A 6,056-nucleotide genomic window follows, 5' to 3' on the forward strand; every position below is an offset into this window, starting at 1 on the left:
CTTTCCTCAAATGAAGTTCCAGGACGAATTTACAGGGACATCAGGACACCTATAAGGGTGGGGGGAAGATGCATTGAGAAAGGTCCATTGGCAAGTGTCCGGCAAAGCTGTTGCACCAGCAGGATGGCGACAGTTGTGTTTACAGCCCATTACTTGCTGACCTCAAAAGAACCTGCAGCATTTTGGCCTCTCTGGCAGTATGCCCTTAATTCCATGGTATCCCCATCCCCAGGGGACACTGCGGGAATGAGTTAACACGAAACGTGTTTGGAAATGAGGCTACACAGCAAGAAAACGCTTCCTCATTGCCGGGGTTATCTGGCTGACAACGGCCCTCTGAAAGGGAACTGGCAGAAACCACATCGCTTGGTTTCCTTTGGGGTGGGTTTGATAAACCACCAGACAATTTACTGTCGGGAAGATCCTTTGGACAGCCCCAGTGGGATCTGGTGGCCCCGCATCTCATGCCTGTAATTCCGTTTGCCATTGTTCCAAGTGAAATTTCATGTTGAAGCTAAATGTTTTTTCTGTAGCACCAAGCCAGAAGCTTCACACAAGTCCTTGAACTAGAGCGTGAAGTGGATCGGATGCCAGAGGGAAACACACAGAGTGATTTGGCTTCACTTTGAGCGCAGTGTAAAGCAAGGGTTATGCTGGCCACCTGTACCTGTAGCTCCCTAGGACACCCTCACCCAAACCATTTCAAATCTGTCACCAAAAAGTACAAGTGACTGACCTGGAAAAAGGTAAGACACTTTTGCCCTTCTTCGTTTTTAGTACAGGATAAAGAAGGATGGGTGAGGCAGGTAATTAGGGGATGCTATTCCTGTCTATATTCTTATTTGAAAAGTCTCATGGCTCTAGTACTGAGACTCGCTCACTGGCGCTGAGGGAGGGCTTGCTGGAGACTTGGAAGCATTTAGCAGAAGTGACTGAAGACCAACAACGCCATTTCACTTACAAAGGGTCACATCACATTAGAAGCAACTCTAATGTGAACCCTTCTACGTATTTCCACGGGCACAAAAAAATTTGCGTTGAAATGTTTATTTTTTGATGTAAAACCTGTGTCTTATCAATAAGTACATCCCTGCTGGAGTGAGAACACGGGTGCTGTGGAGTCAGTTACTCTCCTCTGTGCCACAGCTGAGCAGCCATTGCTGGGGAAGTTGTTGCCCTCAACTATACTCCATTTCTGACCTTTATCCTGCAGCTGCAAAGATTGGGACACTTGTCTGTGTCTCCAGCTCTCTGCTTCTCTGAAGCCTTCAGTGCTCTGTCTTTCCTTCATTCCCGCACCATCAGTACAAGGTGGAAGAGTTTAACTCAGTTTCTGTGCCTTAATCACTATCCCTGAAGGCAACAGGGTGGATCTGGCACCTTCCCTCCTCCCCTTTCACGTGCTCTGCTCAGCCACTGCCTGGGCGATGACACCCGTATGAAGGATCAGTTAAGGCTGTGGACAAGGTAACTTTTCAAATTCAGGCACCAAATGGTCTCTGCGGGTGACGGGAGCAGAGCTGTGACTGAGCCTGCCCGGCAGCCCAGGCTCCCAGCCCTCTGATGCCTCCCTGTGCTGTGGAATGGATTTCCATGCAAACACAAAGGCAGCGCAAGTTGGAAATCAAAGCTCTTTTCTTCTTTCCTTCTGTGCTTTATTAATTCTTTTTTTTTTTCTGAGGGTGTGCTTCCATGCCAGGGACAAAGACTTGGCCAAGGAATTAACCCAAGACAGAAAGGAGCCTCTCAAAAAGCTCAGATCAGCAGAACGGCTCCTCGCTCAGCATTGGAGGAAGAGCCGTGCTGGATGGCTCCTGCGGTCCGGCCACCCCAGGCCTCCTCTCCCTGGGCCAAATCTCGTTCTAGTGTCAGAACTGGCAGAAGCAGGCACAGGCGATGAACTTGACTCGTCTTTTGGCTTTACTTAAATTTGATCGATAGTTTCTCCTTCCTACGAGTACCTTTGGGAACTATACCTGCAGGCAACAGGCAGGATCGTGTTCCAACCCCAAATTCCCTTCTAACCCACCGTGTTCTGACCTACAGCTTTCAACAGCCTTTCCAGTGGGGATCTCGGACAGGTTCTCTGCTGGTTTTGGCCCAAGAAGCAAAAAGTCTCCAGGCAAAAGCAGACACTGAGGAAAATAAAACAAACGCAAAAACTCAGCAATCCCAAAAACTGTACTAAACATCCTGATCAGAGATAGTTTAAAGGGTGTAACCTGCTCTTCTGGGATAATCCCCAGCCCTCTCCTTTGCAGGTAAGTCACGAGAGAAGTCAAGGATGAAAAGGGCCACTGAGCAGAGAGTATCATCTCACTGACTGGGGAATGCAGGTGGGAGGAAGCTGTCCTGAGCTCTGCACTGTCTGCTTTGGAGACTAATCGGCTTCACCTCCAGAACGAGTCCCTTTCGCGGATTTTGCCTGGAGCTTGCTTGAGAAAATCCTTCCAGAAAGGCGAGATCAACAGGAAGATCTGAACCAGTTGGGAAACGTGTTCTGCTATCCCTACCCATTCCCCTGTGCCATCAGACAGGAGGTCCCTGCAGCCAGTGTTCTTCCACTGTTTACTACTGATGGCAAGAGAACTCGAAAACAAATTCCCATTGACAATCTATTATCACGTGCAGCTGGAAACGGCCAGTGCTTGGGACTTGTCCAAGCAGCTTAGAGCACTAAAGGGCAAGGACTGCCTTCCTGTGGCTCTGACAATCCCCTGTTCCCCCTCTGCTGAGACCAGCACAATGTAACCGGTTGATGCCAGCCCTGGAGAAATCAGCTGCCCTTTAACTTCTGAGCTCCCCGTGATCCACCACCAAAATCCTATACAGAAGGTTAATATAGAGGAAAGCGGTTAAACCGTCCCAGTAAAACAGCACCAAAGCAGAGCGTTCATCCTCATGATTTATTAGGGATATCTGAGTAGCACCCAGAGCTGCTGCTGCGACCTTTCGTACAGGACGGGACACAACCCAGCCTCCCCCTCCTCAGACTCGAGATGTGACACGTGAGCAGGAGGGGATTTAAGTAAGAGTGTCAGTAGCTGCACTGATCAATATTGCCTCTAGTTATAAGCTCAGTGTGTTGATAAAAATAAACGAAGTAGAGATGCTGACAAATCATTAACATGTGCCTAACGGTTATCCTCAGGCAGCTTTCCACAGGCAATAGATCAGCAAGTTGCCTGCCTGACAGCCTGTCACCAGCGCTCTCCAACGATGGGCAATGAGCTCTGCTGCGTGTGTGGTTATGAAGGGTCAAAGACAGATAGATGTGAAACGCGCCGAAAAGTCAAGTGCAGGAATCGAGAAGTGACTACAACTGCAGCTGCCAATATTTTTTCCAATTTATTTCCTCTAATAGATTTGCTTCCACCTTAATGCACAAAGGAATTGAGCCCCTTGGAGAGACAGGAGCAGGCGTATAAAAGCCTGTACACCCAACTGCCCGCAGACGCAGCCCTCTCCCTGAGCTAACAGCACCTCCCACCATCCCCGGACCCGAAGGAAGGCGCAGTATGTGCAGCCTCGCTCTCCCCCATCACCAGCCTCCCAGGTCCAGCCACCCTCTTTGGCAAATATTGCTCATTTGTAGGCTACATCCGTATTGTTACGGCATTTCACGCTGCGCTGGCACGCAAAACCCGGGACCACTCCCGGGGCCATCTGTGCCAATATTCTCTACCTTGGACTTCAGAACCATCTTCTCTCCCAGTCTCTCTCTCTCTCTCTCCAGGCAGCTGCCCAAAGCCAAGCCTGACTCACCGTGGCTCCACGCCAACGACATAACGTTGACGCCGTTGCTACAAAAACGATCGGCCAAGCTGACTTTTTCCAGCATTGGGGGCTTGTCCGAGGAGAGGGCAAACAATACGCACCGGCGTGACCTGATTACGATGACTTTAGAATAACCAATGTAACGAAAAACGCAGAGTTGGGCGCAGGTTACGTTTTGAAGGAAAAGTGCATTGTCATTTTAGCTGGCATCTTGCAGCCGCGCGATGCTGTTTTTATTAATTGATGGGTCATCGCCGCTTGCGCGGGGGAAACACCATCCCTGCCTTACAGCTGGGGAACTGAACTCAGAGGGGACTGAACTGTTCTGTGGCCCAGCAAAGCCTGCGATGGCCAAACTTGTCAGCCTCCCGAGACCCGCATCGTAACTGAGCCGACTCGTGCTGGCCGGGGAACACGCTGATCTTTGTACCCGCCTGCAATAAAGAAGCTCCTTCGGGTGACTGAATTATAGCATGGATTTTTCATTCCAAAAGGTCACCTGCCCACGAGGACACCCCTGGCGTTCCCGTTCCCGGGACACTGGGGATCCGCCACCGCCAGACCGCGATGGTCTCCCGCTCTCGGACAGCCCCACCAGCTGCTCCACCGCCCTGCGGGCAGGTCTGGCCACAAACTCCAACCCGCCACCGCTCCCCCGACACGGGGCGGCTTTCCCTTCCCGGTCCCGGAGGTCACCTCGCCCGGCAGCGCCGGGGCTTCTCCCGGACCGGCTGCCGCGGCCCGGCTGCTCCCGGTGGTCCCGGTGAGGGGATGGGGGCTCCGCCGGGGGGCACCGGGCGGCGCTGCCGGAGGCGGCCGTTCAGCCCCCCCCGCCTCGGTGTCCAGGCCCGGTGCCCTCGGGCGAGGGCGATCCCCGCGGGTGGGACTGGGGAGGGGGACGCCGGCACTCACCTGGCGCCAGGCCCCCGCCCGGCGCGGCGGATGGGGGGCGGCGGGAGTCCCGGCTGGTCCCGGCGCCGCTCCCCGGGGCGGGCAGGGGCTCGGCCTCCTCCTCGGGCCCGCTCCCCCCCGCCGCGGCCTCCGCTGTCAACAAACCTCGCCGTCACTTCCGCCAGCCGGGCCGCCCGCACCGGAAGCGCCGCCGCTTCCCTCCCGGAAACACCGGCCGGCCCGGAACGCTGGTGCTCGTCGGCCGTGACGTCGCTGCGCTGCTGCGTGATGTCACGGCGCGGGGCCCGCCGCGCGCGAGGGCGGCGGCCTCCCCGCGGCTCCTCACCTCGCCCGGTCCCCGCGTCCCCCACCCCGAGGGCCGTGGCCGCCATCGGAATAAACCCCCGCGTCTCCACACGTTCATGGCCGCTGCCGCCGGGCACCACCGCGGGCGGCCGCCATTCCCTCAGGCCGCCCTCACGGCTGCCATTTGTCCGGGCACCAGGCTTCGCCTGGGCGAGCGTGACCACCGCTGGGCTTCCCCCGGCGCTGTGAGGGCTGGTGCCGGGCGGGCAGGGGAGCCCTGGCCAGGGGCTGGCTCCTGCCTGCGGGGTCTCTTCTGAGGTGGGCATCATTTTCTGAGGCGGGACGGCACAGCCGGTGCTGGATGCCCAGAGAGGGGAGTCTCTCTGTGGGGGCGTCCCAGCCCCGGCCGAGCAGACACTGGGTGGGATGGCGGCGCTGTGAGAGGACACGCCGCACAGCGGAACCCCTGGGGCGGCTCAGTGCACCAGGAGGGCGCTCCGAGGATGGTGCAGAGGAGGCCAAGAAGACGCTGTGAGGGCTGGAGCCCCTCTGCTGTGAGGACACGCTGAGAGAGTTGGGGGGGTTCAGCCTGGAGAAGAGAAGGCTCCGGGGGGACCTTAGAGCCCCTTCCAGTCCCTAAAGGGGCTCCAGGAAAGCTGGGGAGGGACTCTGGATCAGGGAGGGGAGCCATAGGATGAGGGGGAATGGCTCTAAACTGGAAGAGGGGAGATTGAGCTGAGATCTGGGGAAGAAATTCTTTGCTGTGAGGGTGGCGAGACCCTGGCCCAGGTTGCCCAGAGAAGCTGTGGATGCCCCATCCCTGGAGGGGTTCAAGACCAGGCTGGATGGGGCTTTGAGCAACCTGCTCTGGTGGGAGGTGTCCCTGCCCAGGGCAGGGGGGTTGGAACTGGATGATCTTTAAGGTCCCCTCCAACTCTAACCCTTCTATGATTCTATGGTTCCCTGAAGGCGGCCCGGGGGGGCGGAGCCACCGCCGACGAGTGGGCGGAGCCGCAAAGGGGCGTGGTCCGTCGGCCCCGCCCACCCCCGCGGGCAGGGTTTCCAGCCGGAGCGGTTCGGCG

The sequence above is a fragment of the Numenius arquata genome, chromosome 19, assembly GCF_964106895.1.
Source record: "Numenius arquata chromosome 19, bNumArq3.hap1.1, whole genome shotgun sequence".
NCBI classification, from domain to species: domain Eukaryota; kingdom Metazoa; phylum Chordata; class Aves; order Charadriiformes; family Scolopacidae; genus Numenius; species Numenius arquata.